Here is a 20,023-nt window from a genome sequence, read left to right on the forward strand (position 1 = left end):
GCGTTTGTTCCTTGGTCAGGGCACTCACCATGGGCCTTAAGCTCACGGTCATATTTTTGCTCTGTGCTTAACGGAAATTCACTCATTCAATGTATTTTAATCTGTTCTTTCATTTAGAGTAATATTTTGGGGGATTTTCATTTATTTTATATGTGTTTCGTTTGTGAACTTCCTTTCGCGCCACGTGGTGGGTTGGAGCAACAGCCTTATTGATGAACTGTAGTTTCGGTCTGAAAATATATTTTACACTATGAATAATCATACGACAGTGGGCAAGTGTAGAATAGGGAAGGAATAATCTTGTGTGTCCGTATTTTTCTGGATTTCTGCTGGCTACTGAAACTTGGCCACGTGCGTTAAATAGCATTGAAGTGATGATTATTCTTGTGCTCCCCCATAACAATCTGATTTGTTGACGATGTTGTGCGATAAGTAATATACATGGTTTAAACTCGTGCCACTAGGAAAAGTATCGGATTTTAATGTCCACTGATTTGATAAAGACTTGCGAAATACTCATCCACCCTGACCTAGTTTTGCTTGTAGTCTTTTTGATGAACTTGTTCTGAGTCACCTATAACAATTGAATGTAATAAGTATGGGTTTAGGTATAATTGTGTGCCTGCATAAAATTACACTGAAGCCAGGTCTGCGCTCCCCTATCACATTCCATAATTACCTGGCGAAACTGAATCATGTTAACTAGAGAGACCAGTTTTGATTATGTATATTGCAAGTGAAACACGACTAGTTGTTGAAATACCATCGGTACTGAATAAATATCAATTAATCTCTACTCCCGACTGATTATTTGCTCCCTCCATCATAAAGAATAGGTGAAAGTCAGTACCACAGGCTAATTCTGGGTCATGAAAGCAAATAAAAGCTATATACTGCCTATTAAGCCCTGTATAGGTGCCTTCTGCAGTGGTTAAAAATATTGCGTTATCCGTTACGTTCAAATTTTTGACGGTTGGTTAAAATCTTCCACTAGAAATTATTAATACCCGGCAATAACTCACAGGGACCAGTAATTTCGTGGAACACACGAATTTAAGAAACCATTTACTACAGACGGTAACTTGCAGGAGCTATAAGACATGACAAAGCGACAGTAATCTTCCAACTTAGGTAGAGTTTTACCACCAACAGTACTGGAAGGTTATGTTACAAGGTGATTGGAACTCATCAACACATAAACTTATAAGAAATGCTCGAAAAGTCCTCCTCTTGCTTCCAAACGTGCATGCACTCGTAGAATCATGAACTTCCGCTACATTTCAAAACTTCGCTGAGGTTTCATATGATTTCGTAAACTTCTATGATACGTAGATGAAGAGTTTCTGTAGCTGGGAGGTCTGTTACACAGACTAATTGTTTTAAGTGCCCCGCGATAATAATCCGAAGGATTGAAAGGTCTGAGATCTGGAAAATCTGTAGGCCATGGAACTGTACCTGCTCGACCTATTCATCTGTAATGATAAATACCAGCCAGTGCATCTTGACTGAGGCTGAAATATATTGGTGTTCTTCCATGCGTAAACCACGTGTTTCTTTTTATATGCAGCGGCACATTTTCTAATAGGTTTTGGAGGGTGTTCTGAATAAATTCCCTGTAAACGGAACTTGTAATTTGTGGTGGAAAAACGTATGGCTCTACCAACAATTGTAGCCCACGATTAATCATAAACTGATGCTCATGTCTAGCCTGTACTGAAGCATGAGTACTGGAATCGGGCCATATGTGTTGGTTGTTGGAATTTTGCGTCGTCTGCAAGCAAAAATGAAGAGACGAACAATGGATTGCCAGTGTGCAACAAACCATCAGCGAAGGTTCTCCCGTGGTGGGTGATCGATGAATGTAAGGCCCATCATACGTTCAAGATGACACGGGTAAATGAGTTACTTGTGGATTATCCTCCATGCAGAATTTCCAGATGTACCCCTTGCCAGGGTCATTTGTCTTGCTCTGATACCTGGCTCTTCTTTGACAGCTCGTAGAATGTGGTCTTCTTGCTCACACAGACGAATACGCGTGGTGTTCCTCGATGAACAGTCTGTGATCCTGTCTCGACAACACGACGATACACAGCACTATACGTTTAATGACTCGACTGTCATCGTTCTGGAAACGTCGTCTCATATAGCCGTGCATTTTTGTGCCCATTACCATTCGCGCGGCCGTACACGAAAGTCATACCTCCTGGACACAAACTGATTGTCCTGTCATTTTTGAATGGCGTACGTTCAGTAAAACCAGTACCTTTAGTGCATGCATCCAATGGACACACTGGAGACAGACGAAAGACGAATATAAACGACTCTCCCTGTCATCAAACCGGCAATGTGGGTGCATAGATAAGCAAAGTTGTTGGGTTGTACCTGGAAAGCCATGGACGGTAACTACCAACTACTTGAAAACGTAATATTTTCGGACATATGGTTATATGAACTTTTTGGTGTTTTGGCGTAAGAAACCGGTCCCCAAAGTTTCTAATAGAAGGGCGTACCAGCAGCCCAACAGTTACTCCACTCGACAATGGCGAAGGAGTATTGGGTAGAAAGCTTGTGGCAGTTTAACCAGCTGACGCGGCTGGAAGTTCGGGAAAGTATTACTCCATTTCAATCACGTTCCATTTAGAGCAGGAGTTGTCAAAAGTTTTCGCTCAAGAGCAAATACTGATTTTGTAGGCCGACACCTCGGCACACGTTATTTCGGTGCTGCAAGGCGGGGGGGGGGGGGGGGGGGAGGATGGAAACGTGGGGGGGGGGGGGGGGGGAGCGTCGTGCAAAGTGTCCGCTCAAAGGGAAAATGAAGTTTCATCAAATCACGGTTACTGATACAAGCTTACCACTTACACATTTTGAATCTGCACATTATAAGGTATAGCACCGAATATATTTAAGTGATAAGATAATAATACACAGGAACTATATGCATTTACCTGAAGACTTATATGTAGTGACTAATATTCCATACATAAGCGGGTGCTGTGGCCAGTGCCATTTCAACACGATCGCATGTTTGTTTTCCTGATTACTCGGTACACTTTCTAAGCGCCAAGAGGCTGCAACAGATCGAAAAATGTTCAACTGTGTGTGAAATCCTATGATACTTAAAAATATATTGCTCTCCATACAAGTGACGTAACAAGAACAATATAAATGAGTTATCTTGCATAGGAGAACTCAAAATAAGAAATGTTTTTACTAATCAATAATGGAACAGTATAGCAGGATATTTAGCAGAACGGTCAAGTAAAATAAGAAGCGTAGGCTCGTAGATTATTTGTATTATTTGGTGACTGGTAACATATTCCCTTAAGATTGAAACCTATGCCTCGGACTGTGGCATATCACGAAATAGTAAGATAAGACAAGGACAGTCAAAAACATGATTTTGCTCCGTCAAGGTGAAATAGGGGGGGGGTGGTGACAGCTACTGCTCATGAAGAGGCGCGAGATCGGCGCTCGCTTTCATATTTGTAATGGCACCATAGCGATGGTGAAGTTCGCTTGCTCCAAGTGTGGTCACACGGGCGTGTGGAGCGGAAGATACCAATTGATATGGAGCTACGTTACGCCTGCAATGGCGACAACACATTATACGTAACAGAGTCGGGTGTTGCCCGCTTTCCAAGAAGTAGATTTCCTGGCTCCCGTAAGGCAGCCTTAACAATGCCGCCAGAGGTCGTGGGTCGCGGGAACCTACTTACTTCGGCAACACAGGTGACCGAAAACAGGTCCCAAGACATCCTGCCGCCGAACAGACTGCAGGGATACAAATCAGATGTCTACGGATGGCGCTGGAAGCCCGTTGACGGACACCCACAACGGAACGTCAAGACGCAATACACAAAAAGTAATAGCAGCAAAAAAGTCAAAGGCAAAGCACATAAAATGTTCGACACAGTAGACAATTCACAAGGCGCAACTCGGCAGTTGCAGACTGTAGGAATAGTCCAACCGGAGAGCTGGCGCAATTATCGGGTGCCACGATCTATTCTTTACATTTAAGGCAACAGCCATCTCATCACCACTCTTCGTAGCTACATGCGACATTCAATGAAGTACGCCTACCAACAAAACACGTGTGAGGACTCAATTGTGAGTCTAAGTCCTGCCTTACATGTGTAATTAAAACTATATTCCACATAAGCAGGAAAATCGGTGAGGTCTATAGTTCTAAGTCTCTACCATCCACAAAAAAAGAAAAGAATCCTTCGGCACTTGACACACAGTCAGGAATCCGTTTTGGACATCAAAGCCACGCCGACGCCAACGCCTCAGACACCGACAAGCCGCTGCTGCCGGCGTCGCCGCTGCGGACAACGGCCGGGGTTCCCGCGACGCCCCTGGCGGATCTCTCTTTGTGATTGTAGACGTCGTAAAACTTGACTCAAATTATTCTTCCAATACATGACTGTAGAACTCTCTAAGCGAACTTTAACTCCGTCCAGATGGAGAAACGCAAACCTTTTTGTGGAAAGTCGGCTCCGTGCCTTGACGAATGAATGGAACGGGTAGCTGAAATTTCCTTCCAGATAGTCTCAACGACACCTAGCTTTTTCTTTTTGTGTGACCAGCTTATTCGTTTCTAAACTACGGCCTTTAATTTATGTTATTCGTCGGAGTACAGGAATAGTGTTTCTTGGTTTTGATAATAAACTTTTTGAAGAGTCTTTGACATTGATCGTGTCACCTATGGCGGGTTCTTCACATGAAAGGCTTGTCATGACGACAAAGCCATGACTGAACGTTAGGTGGTGATTGATGAAATGGATAAAAGAAGAAAAGGAGAGAAGCAGTGCAACTCTCACATATTGAACTAGGAAGTTATTTTAAGCATCTTAATTTAACAGAGAAAATCGTAATAATGAAAGGAGCTGTGACAGAAATGTACTTTTGTTGGGTGGAATGTAGCCTCTGTGTGGCCACTTAGTACTGACTTTCAGCATTTCGCTTGCTGATTAGGAGTAGGACATGTTCCAGATTCAGTACGAAAGCCTAAGGTGCAGGCTTTGATGTATTCAGTTTTGCCTGTAAAAGTTCACAGATTTGCTGAGTGACCTGTGGTACTAATACGGCGATAATAGCTCTGGCACCTAAGATAATTAAATATATAAATTATTCGGATTCAGAGTATGTTCTCTATATTTGAGTATTCATTTTATTGTTTAAGTATCTGATGAGCATTTGGATAACAAATGCAACTTCGTTTTCAGACAATGTTCTCATTCTGACAGGCATCCCATTAAAGCCCTTGCGAAGAACCTAAAATAAATACTGGAACTGTGTCGCAAACTTTCTCCACATCACTTCTCACACTAGCGTAGTTCTTTCTTTCTGTTAGTTCTTTCTTTCTTGACAGAAAGGGGTTCTGGCAACAGCCTTTTCTAATTAAAAAATTTCTATCAGTACATTCGCTAGGCAAACCATGTGGTAATTTAGCATTTGGCATACTGTGCTACCGTGAATATCCTGCAGTAATTTTGCCAAAAACCAAAAGAGGCGATATCTGACAATAGGAAAACATACTGAAATACTTAAACATACAGTAACGAGAAACTTAAACGAACACTAAATATACATTGCAACTTTCATACGATAAAGATAAAAATTCCAAGGTGATGACAAAAATTTATCGAAACACTACTGCGTTACCCAAATTGTTGTGTACCGCGGCCAACCTATAAGCTACTCACATTTTTTAATATTTTAATTGTTTTCTCTGTGACTTTAGTTTAATATGCAGCAAATTCATGAAATTCATGTCACACAATCCTGTAACAATGTTTCATTGTAATATATAGTAAAATAAGTGTAAAAAGCAAATCGCACAAAATTCTGTACAAAAGTATTCAGTCTTTTAGCAACAACCACCTTCCGATCAAAATCGTTAGTAAAGCTAGTGCACAGTTCGGAGCGTAGGCACCGTGATCGTTCATTAGAAAACGTATCTATATTTATGTAATAAATTATATTTCTCCAACCTGTGACATGATCACCAAAAGAACAGTGATCCGGAAAGCATAGAATAAATTTCTTTTATTTCCGTCTACGATCACAAAATTTTTAAGTCCTGGGACTACCTTCCTCGGTCAGCGATGACTGTCCACAGATCTGCAGCAAAACATGAGGAAAAAGCAAATAGATCTAGTGAACTGTCTACGTCTTAAAACAATAAAAGAGGCGATAATGAGAAATATTACTGACATACGTACGGTAAACATGGGCTTAAAGTATGACGCGGCGTCTGTTTTAACACATTTCCTAACATAATGAAGCCATAGTGACACCGTCAAGAGATACACACAAAGGCAGCTTAGCATCACCACACGCATTTAAAATATTGCATGTACTAGGCCACAGTCTCTGTGGAGTCATCTTGTTGATAGCGCTACAGTTCACAACAAACTGCAGAGCAGTAGCCATGACGAGTTTGTGTCGCAAGCTCGTTAAACGCCGTTACTGGAAGTCTACACGTATTCGTCAGTTATATAATTGTACAAAACGCAATAAAAAGAAGAATATAAGGATAATTCTATAGTTGGCTGACCAAGTGTACATGTTATTTCAGCGATAAAATCCAACAAATTAAAAAGCAAGACTAAAGTTAAAGATAGTGAAACGTCTCTGTGAAATCGTTTCATAAGACGCTTGTCGAATTCGGTACAACTTATTAACTTTTCTACCTGATTTTAGCTCAATTTATCAACTCTTCCAGAAAGACTGAGCACTCAAATAAGGCCTATTGAATATTATATGTGTGTTTTAATGTGGGGTTTCGGTTTTGTTTTGTGGGAAACGCTGGGTCGGCCATCGTCTGCTGGGAGCAGACGATGTTGGTTCTAGTTCGAAGGAGAGCACAGGATGACCAACTTAGGTATCCAGTACCTGAACAGAGAGGTTTACCCATTTTAGTCGAAGGCTGTGTCGAAGGCTGTTCTTGTGTGTGAGGTTGGTGACGGAAGGCTACTCCTCTGGTAGCTTCCGCTGCACGGAGAGCTAGGTAATCCCGTGAGAGAAAGCGGCACTCTTCGGTGAACTCTTGGTGAGTACGGATCCTAACCCCCGTTTCAGGTTATAGGAAGCAGGTTGAGTAAGGACTTCGTTATTTTTAACTGTTGAAATACTTAAGAACTTCAGCTTAACTGAAGCGTGTGAAGAGAGTTATTTTTCCGAATGTGCCATAATTATACTGCTTTAAACAGGTGATTTTTGGGTGTTTGAGTTAAAAGTGTGGAAGTTACATTGTTCATTTTGAACAACGATGAAGTAGAATTTCAAACGGTAAATCTGATTAGGAAAAGCTGGTAAGGATCACTTCAACCGTACTTGAGTCTAATACTGTGTCGAAGCGAGTATGATTTTTAATCTTATATTTTGTGGAAGTTGCTTTTTGTCTTTGTGTCGATTTTGTGCCACGTGTCTGGTAATCAATGACCCTTCTGGTCCACCACGGCACCGCAATAGGCTTTAACAGTTTTCTTGTTTAACGAGCTATAATTTGTGCAAGAATATCTGTTCTTTCGTGCGCTTTCTAGAAAGCAGCACATGAGTTTGATTCGGAATGAACCACGTGCTCTAGTTCGGCCGTTTGCAAGCAGCAGACGCAGTTAGTATGTTGAATAATTATCGCACAACCTCGTGCGTTGGTTAAACAATAGTGCATGCGTAGAATCGTAATGCGAATCTCATTGAGTTATTTTTATGGTATGAATGCAATGGAGATGATCGTATCATTGTCTCCCACTGCCGGTCGGGGTGGTCGAGCGGTCTGGAACCGCGCGACCGCTACGGTCGCAGGTTCGAATCCTGCCTCGGACATGGATGTGTGTGATGTCCTTAGGATAGTTAAGTTTATGTAGTACTAAGTTCTAGGGCACTGATGACCCCAGAAGTTAAGTCCCATAGTGCTCAGAGCCATTTTACTCGTATATTTGTCTGTGTTTCTTCTTGCTGTAGTTAAATTGTGCTCTGTTACATTCTCATGTAATGGTTACTTAAATATTTCTAGTCAGATGCCAGTTATGTGTAGTTAGGATGTGCAACCAAATACTTAGATACAATAAATAATCTACGTGAAAGACAAATTCTATGGTGTTGATCTTACCCACTTACTTGAATTTCCAACCCTGAATTAGTCAAGTTGCTTCATGTATGACATGAAGTGCTATTTATCTGGCTACTTAAAGAAATTTGCATAGTTGTATTTAAATTAATAATTTTGCAGCTCCGTTTTTTTCTGAATGGTTAGGAAGGGCTTGGGCTGGTGGCGACCGTGAATTTCTGATTTTTTATCATTATTTGTGTGAGAGAAGCTGCTATAAATGCGAGATAACGTATATGGCTCGATGAGGAACGTCGTAAAGATAGTAATACGTTACAATAGATTGTTAAAAAGGAGTGACAGTATTTCACTCTGAGGCGCTGTTGTGGCGACTTTAGACAAAAATATAATCACATACATAAGAACAAGTTTACGGAGCTAACAGAATACCGATATTATAAAAATGATCTAATAAATAGGGAACGATATCAGATAGCTGAAACAAAAGACTGAAGTAAGCAATGAGTGCCCTCTAATGGCGTGGGCGCCAGAATGCAGCATAAGCGAGAAATGGTCGGAGCGACTTCACGGCCAGAAAGTCTGTCGTCCCCTGAGACAAGCCATTCGAAGAAAAGAACGCTGAAACATCCTACCAGTCGATTAATAAGATCATGAAGGTAATGAAATATCTCATATAAACAAAGAAGGAACCTCCAGGACAGCCGAGAGTGCTAACGTGCTGCTTCCTGGGCACGGGTAGGCGCGCCGGGCCCGGATCGAATCCGTCCGGTGGATTAACGACGACGGCCGGTGTGCCGGCCAGCCTGGATGTGGTTCTTAGGCGGTTTTTCACATCCTACTAGGTGAATACCGAGCTGGTCCCCACGTTCCGCCTCAGTTACACGACTCGCAGACATCTGAAACACATTCCAACTATTTCACGATTTACACTAGACGCAGACAGCTGGGGTACACTAATTCCGTTCCAGGTGGTATGGGGTGGCGGCAGGAAGGGCATCCGGCCGCCCCTTAAAATTCATCATGCCGAATCCGTACATAACCCTGCCGACCCTGCGCCCAATGCAGGACTAAGGCAGTAGCAAAAGAAGAAGAAGATACTGGGTGATCAAAAAGTCAGTGTAAATTTGAAAACTGAATAAATCACGGAATAATGTAGATAGAGATGTACAAATTGATACACATCCTTGGAATGACATGGTGTTTAATTAGAACCGAAAAAATACAAAAGTTCAAAAATGTCCGACAGATTCGCATCTGATCAGAACAGCAATAATTAGCATAACAAAGTAAGACAAAGCAAAGATGATGTTCTTTACAGGAAATGCTCAATATGTCCACCATCATTCCTCAAAAATAGCTGTAGTCGAGGAATAATGTTGTGAACAGCACTGTAAAGCATGTCTGGAGTTATGGTGAGGCATTGGCGTCGGATGTTGTCTTTCAGCATCCCTAGAGACGTCGGTCGATCACGATACACCTGCGACTTCAGGTAACCCCAAAGCCAATAATCGCACGGACTGACGTCTGGGGACCTGGTAGGCCAAGCATGACGAAAGTGGCGGCTGAGCACACGACCATCACCAAACGACTCGCGCAAGAGATCTTTCACGTGTCTAGCAATATGGGGCGGAGCGCCATCCTGCATAAACATCGTATGTTCCAGCAGGCGTTTATCAGTCAGGGTGGGGATGATGCGATTCTGTAACATATCGTCGTGCCTCTCACCCGTCACGGTAGCAGTTACTTACGTTTTGCTGTCCAGCGCCATCTGTCGGACATTTTGTGAACTTTGATTTTCTTTTTCGGTTCTAATAAAACCCCATGTCATTCCAAGCATGTGTGTCAATTTTTACCTCTCTATCTACATTATTCCGTGGTTTATTAAGTTTTCAAATTTATACTGACATTTCGATCACCCTGTATGAACAAAGAAGGAGCGGGTAAACCCTAGAGTAATATGAGCAACTTAAGAAAATGAAACTGATATGTAATGCGCCATATGCACCACTGGCCATTAAAATTGCTACACCTAGAAGAAGTGCAGATGATAAACAGGTATTCATTGGACAAATATATTACACTAGAACTGACATGTGATTACATTTTCACGCAATTTGGGTGCATAGATCCTGAGAAATCAGTACCCAGAACAACCAACTCTGGCCGTAATAACAGCCTTGATATGCCTGGGCATTGAGTCAAACTGGGCTTGGATGGCGTGTACAGGTACAGCTGCCCATGCAGCTTCAACACGATACCACAGTCCATCAAGAGTAGTGACTGGCGTATTGTGACGAGCAAGTTGCTCGGCCACCATTGACCAGACGTTTTCAATTGGTGAGAGATCTGGAGAACGTGCTGGCCAGGGCAGCAGTCCAACATTTTCTGTATCCAGAAAGGCCCGTACAGGACCTGCAACATGCGGTCGTGCATTATCCTGCTGAAATGTAGGGTTTCGTAGGGATCGAATGAAGGGTAGAGACACGGGTCGTAACAGATCTGAAATGTAACTTCCACTGTTCAAAGTGCCGTCAATGCGAACAAGAGGTGACCGAGACATGTAACCAATGGCACCCCATACCATCACGCCGGTCGATACGCCAGTATGGCGATGACGAATACACGCTTCCAATGTGCGTTCACCGCGATGTTACCAAACTCGGATGCGACCATCATGATGCTGTAAACAGAACCTGGATTCATCCGAAAAAATGACGTTTTGTCATTCGTACACCCAGGATCATCGTTGAGTACACCATCGCAGGCGGTCCTGTCTGTGATGCAGCGTCAGGGGTTACCGCAGCCATGGTCTCCGAGCTGATAGTCCATGCTGCTGCAAGCGTCGTCGAACTGTTCGTGCAGGAGGTTGTTTTCTTGAAAACGTCCCCATCTGTTGACTCAGGGATCGAGACGTGGCTGCACGATCCGTTACAGCCATGCAAATAAGATGCCTGTCATCTCGACTGCTAGTGATACGAGGCCGTTGAAATCCAGCACGGCGTTCCGTATTACCCTCCTGAACCCACTGATTTCATATTCTGCTAACAGTCATTGGATCTCGACCAACGCGAGCAGGAATGTCGCGATACGATAAACCGCAATCGCGATAGGCTACAATCCGACCTTTATCTAAGTCGGAAACGTGATGCTACACATTTCTCCTCCTTAACGAGGCATCACAACAACGTTTCACCAAGCAACGCCGGTCAACTGCTGTTTGTGTATGAGAAATCGGTTGGAAACTGTCCTCATGTCAGCACGTTGTAGGTGCCGCCACTGGCGCCAAAGTTGTGTGAATGCTCTGAAAAGTTCATCATTTGCATACCACAGCATCTTCTTCCTGTCGGTTAAATTTCGCGACTGTAGCACGTCATCTTGGTGACTAGGTAAAGACAAAGGCAAGAGATACGTAAGAGGTGCCTAAATAAAAGAAATTTAATTAAGGTTCTATTTCGCGATATAATCGTGTTAAGGCAGCAGACAGATGTGTCTCGTCGCTGTTTGGAGCTGGCGAGTGGTGTTCCGGACTGCAGTGGGTACGAAGTCTTCTCCTCGAGTGAGCATCAGCGCCCGGCTCGCGCCTCGTCGCCCTGTGTCTGGGAACTCGATACGAGTCCCGCAGGGGGCGGTTGAGGCGACGGCTGTGAAATTGCGCCGACTCTCCCAGCCGAACGGTGGCGGGGCGGCAGAGAACCCCGGCGGTCCTGTGCGCCGCGCCACCACCCACCCACCCGCTATCCGCTTCAGCATTGGCGGCGGCGGCGGCGGCGGCTCCGGAGGAAACTGTTTCAAAGGCAGTGGAACTCTCGGCAGCCGCTGACACCGCGCCTCTTCTCCTAAGACTGCGTCCTTCAAACCTGAACATGTAGTTTTCATTTGCCAGCAGAGTGGAAAGGTGGAGTATTTATGGGCTACAATTTATAATTACATTCAAGGAAGAATTAGCGACTCCTTCGTAAATTTTTGGTCTACAAATCTCCTAAGTTGAAAAAATAAGTTTTATTTTCCTTCCGTATCTCCACTCCAAAACATATATTTGTACATGCTATGCAAATCCTTACCTGATAAAACTCTATTATCATTTTCTTTTTTTTTATTTCTTACTGTATACTTGCTGTTTACATGATAGATCATGTTTTTAACAGTTTTTTAAAGTTATTACAATATTATTACTGATTGATTGATTAAAGGCTCTGTCTCAACATAGTAATAATAATAATAATAATAAACTTATATAAATACATCGGCTACACCACTGCAATTTCATAACCACTTCTACAAACCTTTAGATCACATAACATTAACAGATACAAAGAAAGTAAATTGGAAAAAGAAAACACTACATGGCAAGCATCCGTATCATCTAACACAGCCACACATCGATCAAGACGCATCCAACACCTGGCTAAGAAAAGGCAATACATACAGTGAGACGGGAGGATTCGTGTTTGCAATACAGGATCAAACAATAAACACCAGATATTACAGCAAGCATATTATTAAAGATCCCAATACCACAACAGATAAATGCAGATTTTGCAAATAACAAATAGAAACAGTAGATCACATCACAAAGGGGATGTACAATACTAGCAAATACAGAATACCCCAGAAGACACGACAATGTGGCAAAAATAATACATCAACAACTTGCCATACAACATAAACTAATAAAACAACACGTTCCCACATACAAGTATGCACCACAAAATGTACTGGAGAATTATGAATACAAATTATACTGGAACATAGCCATTATAACAGATAAAACGCCACCACATAACAAACCTGACATCATACTCACCAATAAAAAGAAGAAATTAACACAACCAATCGAAATATCCATACCCAATACAACAAATATATATCTGGCTGAGGAAGTCAACGACATGTGGCATCAGGATAAAGTTGACATTGTACCAATTATATTATCAACTACAGGAGTCATACCACACAATATCCACCAGTACATTAACGCAATACAGCTACATCCAAACGTGTATATACAACTACAGAAATCTGTAATTATTGATACATGTTCAATTACCCAAACGTTCCTAAATGCAATGTAACATATGCCACACAGTTAAAATGAAGTCACGCTTGATCAAGGTCCGCGTCACTTTCCATTTTTAGCCCGACATAACGTCTGAGAAAGGAATATAATAATAATAATAGTGCCTGTGTAATGGTGAAAAGGAAATGTGTATATGATGTATTTGTATACATATCATATATCACTACAATATTAGGTGAATCAATATATAAATATTAAAAGGAGAGAAAGTGGTTGATCGAAAAGTAGAATTAATACTAGATAGATAATATTTAATAGTAAGAACAATTCAACACTAGGTTCTAAACAGGAGGACCACAAGCAGAGAGAAACAGCGTGAATATCACCTCACGAAATTAATGTTCCTTCATATACAAAAGTGTAGAGTTAGGACGACTATGGTGGCAAAGGCAGGTAAAATGGACACTTCCTTTCATTCTCTTGAAGAGTGCTGCATCGTTGTGGTGAAAACTTAAGGCTATTCAAAAAGATATCTTCATACTCTCACTAAATTTCATTATGCGTCCTCATCTACAGTTAATTATTTTGCATTTTCTAAATGTCTCAAGTAAGGTAAGTGACAAATTCATTTGCGTATATACATTGTGACAATTAATTGTTACAATGCTGGTAAAATGCTATACCTTATCCCTTAGATTTATGAACTGCAGAGATTATGTAACTTTGCGTTCAGACAACTGTTTACTTATTAGCGTCACCGGCTGCGGGGGCCGAGCGGTTCTAGGAGTTTCAGTCCGGAACCGCGCGACTGCTACGGTCGCAGTTTCGAATCCTGCCTCGGGCATGGATGTGTGTGATGTCTTTAGGTTAGTTAGGTTTAAGTAGTTCTAAGTTCTAGGGGACTGATGACCTCAGATGTTAAGTCCCATAGTGCTCAGAGCCATTTGAACCGTATTAGCGTCTAGCGTCTGGCCACTCGCCTAATGGCTCAAAGTAGCCCCTTGACTATTTTTTGTATTGTCTGTATACGCCTTGTTTCAACACAAATGGAATAAGACACTCGTATTTCATAAAGTAAGTATGCAAAGGCGTAGGTGTATTAATGAACCTATGACCTTTTGTTACTTGTGTATGTTAAGATGCAGTCGAATTATTTAAGGAACTCACTACTCCAATTATGGGATTCCAAAGCTATGCAACCGGCATTAGACGCTGCAGGAGAAGAAAGGATCCCAGTGAAAATGGAGTTCTGCACAAATGATAAGTCACTGATGAAAATGAGATGGCAACCCAGCCAGCGTGTTTTGCGGTAAGTCTAAGACACATTACATATTTGACAAAATTAAAATGAGGTCAACAACAACAAGGAAAGAACGGCAAAAGAAAGCGCAAGCTAACGTCGAGCACATACAAAACTGAACTGTTAGAAGATGAGTTCTACAAGAGGTGATAAAAAATTTTCCTTTTGAGGACGTTGCTGCAGCGTATATGAAACATAGTGCTTCTCCGATGCAGGTATATAAGTACCAACAAATATGCAAGGGATTAATGTGACATTCGTGCCGAAGTGTGACGATCAAAATATTCACTGGAATGTGCGTAAAACTCGTTATTAAATTGAAAATTACAGATTAATAAAAGATTTTTATATCATTTGTCTCCTAAATATCCTAGGAATTATAGAAATGACAAGTCAGAGAAAAGTTCTCGTCGTAAGGAATCCATAAAGCCTAAGAAGTCCAGTGTTGAGCAGATATAAGAGCTACGGCAGTGCCGAATAGGAAAAGAAAAAACCAGGCTAAACGATTGCATAACCTGTCGATTGGATGTATAGAGACTAACTAATGTCAGAACTTGTGATTTATCTATTTTGTGATGATTATACTACTATACATAACCACGGTATTAAAGTGTGTGATAATCAAATTACATATTCATACGAATCACTACCTATGATTTCACCCTATCGTTTTCAAAAAAAATATATGATACGGATCCGAAGTGAACATTTTTCTGTCCTCTGATGCTGACTGCTGAGATTCGAAACCAGTTACAACTACATATCTGTACAGTGAGATTACGAGTTCAATAAACATTACTGTGATAAGCAGATATTCGCTGATTATGATGGGTCTTACTATGGGTCATATGAACGAAGCCATGAATTTTAGTCAACAGTCCACATAAAGCTGATATGCTCGACAATTTCTTTGAGGTTAGGGCGATATTCATTTTATTAGTTTAAAGGCGCTACAAGCAAATCGTATGACACACATCGAAATGCCTGAAATAAGCTCGTAAATATATACAAAATTAACAATGCATTTGGCTCTTACGAGTATGTATTTGGTATTCCATCGTCTCCCTGTCGCAGATAACACACAATCCTTCGAGTAAAGTTGTCATCCCATTTCGAAGCACGTACGAGAAGAACTTCTAAGGAATGCTTTTGCTCCATCCAGCGCAGTCTGCTGCTATTCCCACTACATACCACGCATAAGCGCATGTTCTGGCTCCGACAGGTAGCGTATTATATCCCAGACTGGTATTGCGAGACGTCGGCGTGATGTGCAGCAGTAAGGTGGAGTGGCAGAGATTGTGTGTGTGTGTGTGTGTGTGTGTGTGTGTGTGTGTGTTTGTGGAAGCGGGGGTGGGGGCTGTGGTGATGTAGGCTACATCAAACAGCTCTTACCATGTCAGGCCGATATAAGGGTTTTGAAAAACGAAGTTGTTACAATATTTCAGCCACTAAAGGCACTCATTACCACATAAGTAAGATGTGTCGACGGCTTTTAGAGATTTACTTGTCTCATCTGATTCTTGAGTACAGTTTGTTGGTCTGAAAACCCACTCAGTTCCACTAGAGAAACGGATGAAATGATTTGGATAAGAATTTCACGATTAACCACAGCTCCATGGAGTTAAAAATAAAATGACACGGAACTATTCAATAACCTTTAGGAGCAACAGATAAGTTTAGAGTGATTCAACAAATCATTATAGAACGTAATGAGCCAACGTCTAAAGGTGTCGCAACTCAATTGCGACTGGATTATCTGACCATCTAATAGCTTCAGCATGGCTCGCTGAAGTCGTATGAGATGGTCATTCTCTGTCGCTTTTAGCCCCTAATCCCGACACAAAATTTGTGTTAAAACCTTTTATTACCATAGAAACGAAATTTAAAAAATTAATTTGAGCACGCAATAAATAATAGGAATAATAGTGAAATAATAAGTTATGATCCCATAGAATAGGGTTTTGCGTAATTCAGGTTGTTTCGGGTTCAAACGAAGGATTTATTTCAGATAAGCGCACAGCTATATGTCAGTCGTAGCCTCACATAAAATAACTAAATCATGTAAGCAATATTTAAACTATTAGCGCAAAGGTAATTATGGAGAGGATGCAGAGCATTCACTGACGATAGTCTACACAAAATAAGTGCACAAAACCACCCATTAATTCACGAAACCCGTAGTCAGTCTTAAGGATCACTAGCACGAAATCTCACGAACATTCACAGCAAAATCAAAAGTTTATTAATCGTCAAAGCTGTCGTGAACAACATATGGCAAATTCACCTAACTTGAAATACTGAAGTGCAGCAAAATATTAAAGCCCAGAGATGATTAAAACAGTTAAAATGTTCGCGCTGCTGCAAAAGAATCAATGACTAAAAGCCACAAGCAAACTCTCACAATATTCTAAATCCACAGTTCACTCCCACAGAACTGTCAAAATCCTGAAATCTTTTCGAGTCTTCAAGCTCATGGCCAGAAAATGTTCTAAGTACCACAAACGCTTGTCTTAGGCCCTGTCACACTCTGGTCACTCATGTTCACCCACTATCCTCTTATCCTCAATGCTCACTGACAAAAGACTATGAGCTCGTCTCTGTATGTCTACTTATGCACTATCATATGAACACTAATCTGCACAAACCAGATGTTCGTAAAATGACTATCACTCTAATTTTTCATTTAATATTTCACAAATGAATGTACTAAACACAGGATAAAAGTTCATGGTCAATTCACAACCTAACAATAAAATAATTGTACATTATTTAAACTGTAATGAGTAATTACATGAATATCTCACGACATCCGATGCTGCAACGAGTTTCTAGTCAAATTCAGATATATTATAAATGTTAAGCTATAGTTAAATAAACGTAGGAATCAGGGGCTGGATGCTTCACTATTATTGTGTTGTTTTACACATCTATAGTTCAATTCTTTTATCTTGGCGGCTCGTGCATGCCCGCCCAAACGCGGGAGTATTGCTGCGTTGCCAAGTTGCAAACGGCGCACGCGCCAAGAGAAGGAGCGCCATAGTATAGTATAGTTCGCAAACTTACGTTGAGGGTGGAGTGCGCAGTTTATGAAGTAAAGCCGCCACGGCCGCATTAACCCTTTCGCTGCTACAGAGAGGTGCTCCCCGCATTCCGCGCTGTGCGCGATTTTATCATCACTGCACTGCTCGCCTGTGCTGACACGCAGTGTTCCGGCTGCTTTGACACTTATCATTCGATTTCACAAAAACTATTTGGCCCAAAAATTTTATTTTTACACATCTTCTTGACTGACACCTTCCCCCCATAAATGACTTAATTTTGTTTCGATGTTCAACGCAGTTACTGTGCAGCATTAAATGTAGTAAACCATTGCACGAAATTTTGAAGAGTTTGCACAGGTAAAAGTCCATAGCGTATACTTCCCGTATGGTCGATTTTAGTTGCCACAATGTTGAGAATGATATGTGGACAAGATACCTAAATTTCATATAAAATTTACTGTATAACAATATTTCATTTAATTTAAGTACCAGATAGGTGTCGTATGCAATATTGAGAAATATTCCGTCTTCCGCGACTGTAATAAAAGTTTTATTTATACCAGAGTTATTTCTGATTAAAACAAAGTTGGCGAAGTACACAAAAGTGAATTGTGGATGTAGTAAAACATAGAAAAAACTAAAATATATTGTCAGTGAGGCACAGTGCACAAACAATTTGTGTTTGTCACAACGGACAGCAAATACTTGCCAAAACATATATCAGTCGACGAAAACATTGATTATCATCATGTTGCCAAAGCAATGAAACAAAGAATTGCGTCCGACCATCAAGTAGCTCAGCAACGTACGAGCCGAAATTGTGCTCTAAATAATACTGTTAATACTGAAGCAAAGGAATAAATCTCAATATAAATAGTAAAACAGCGACTGCCGAAGAGAAGTTATATGAACAAAAGAGAGAAGTTATATGAACAAAAAAGAATATTGTATGTGTGCCTTTTAATTGTTTTTAATTACTGTAAAAAGAAATATTGGAGGACAAAATTAGAAAAACCAAAAACTTATTATGATTATAATGAAGAGACAAAGCACTAGAAATTTCAAAAAATTACATTCAAACGATAAAATTCATGAAGTAAGACACTTCGATATTGTTTTTAAATACAGAAAATATAAAGCACCGAACGAGGTTTCAACTTGTATCCTCTCACTTAGCAACTAAACACCTTAACCATTACGCTAACGCATCATCTCATTTAACAGAGCTCCTGGAGGACTTATACATTTCACGCAAAATACAAACACTGTTGGTGTGACTATGAATTACTCACGTTTCATCGAAGTACAATAGGAAATAAACAATTACCGCTGTTCTTTATTGCGGAAAAGTTCGTGAGAATGATACAAATACCTTTCCTTGCTATCGCCTGAATTAGGAGGCTTATTGCTTATTTTGTTTAATTAATTAATATAATATGAAGCAATTGGTATAAAGAATGCTTTTTTCCAAACTTTCTATTAAAGAAAGTCTTCTCTCAAGACACTGCTTTTGTTCAATTACTTTATTTATGACTGAACGTTTCTAAAACTGAAAACACTCGTCCGTGCTCTGCACTGCAGTCGAGCTCTGGCAACGTCGTTCTCTGTTCATTGGCTGACTGCGTTTTGTGAGTCATATGCACAGAACTAACCTAAACTCGGCCGCCGTCATAAATGACAAGCACTTTAGTTCCATTAGACTCAATTGAGAAGTGGAGCACCATGGTTATGGAATAAGTCAGTACATAAAATTACAGCAGAAAAGTTGCTAAAAACAAAGTTAAATTTAGACATATCCTATACTGACGTTAAGTTGTTGAGTGTGTATCGTCATTGTCAAAAAATAACACAAGAAACTGCTTAAATTTTTCCAGAATTTCCCAACCCGAATAGGATTGAGCTCTGAGGAAAGTTTTCAATTTAGATTTCAAAGAGCGAGGGCTAATGCTAAGTTTTTCTTTTAGTTCTTGTGATAATTTATTGCATGCAGAAGGGTATTACACGCCTTTCTGCACGACATTCAAGGAGATTCGATTCAAATGTAGATTGTATATATACCGAGTATTAACTGAATGAATGCTGCTAATTCTTGGGAATAAGCTTTTACTGTAAACAACATTAAATAAAACATACACTGAGAGGTCAATGTGAGAGTTACAGTCTCTTGAAGAGGGGTCGTCTAGAGGGTCGCTAATTTACACCACATGTTGTTCGAACTGCCCATTTCTGAACCAAAGATGCTTTTTGTCAATGGGAAGCATATAATTCCATATATTGGACTATCACTTATTGCAGCCACTGTTCTGATGGTAAATACAATAGCAATAAGTTTTTGAGATCCTGAACATAATCAGTCCGTGAAAGTGTACCCTCTGTCTGAGCGCCTAGGAATTGGGACTATACTAATCATACGCCCTTTCTGTGTAATCATATTGTAACTTTTAATTGAACTGTGTATTATAAACTCTAAAAACTAAGCCTTATTGTGATTTACCGAAGTTATATTGTCTACAAGCCACTAATTTATGCCTTGAACTACAATAATTATATTTGACAGATTGCTTTAGATGCTCTGGAATGCTTCACTACCA

The sequence above is a fragment of the Schistocerca americana genome, chromosome 2 (genome assembly GCF_021461395.2).
Source record: "Schistocerca americana isolate TAMUIC-IGC-003095 chromosome 2, iqSchAmer2.1, whole genome shotgun sequence".
In the NCBI taxonomy this organism is placed as follows: domain Eukaryota; kingdom Metazoa; phylum Arthropoda; class Insecta; order Orthoptera; family Acrididae; genus Schistocerca; species Schistocerca americana.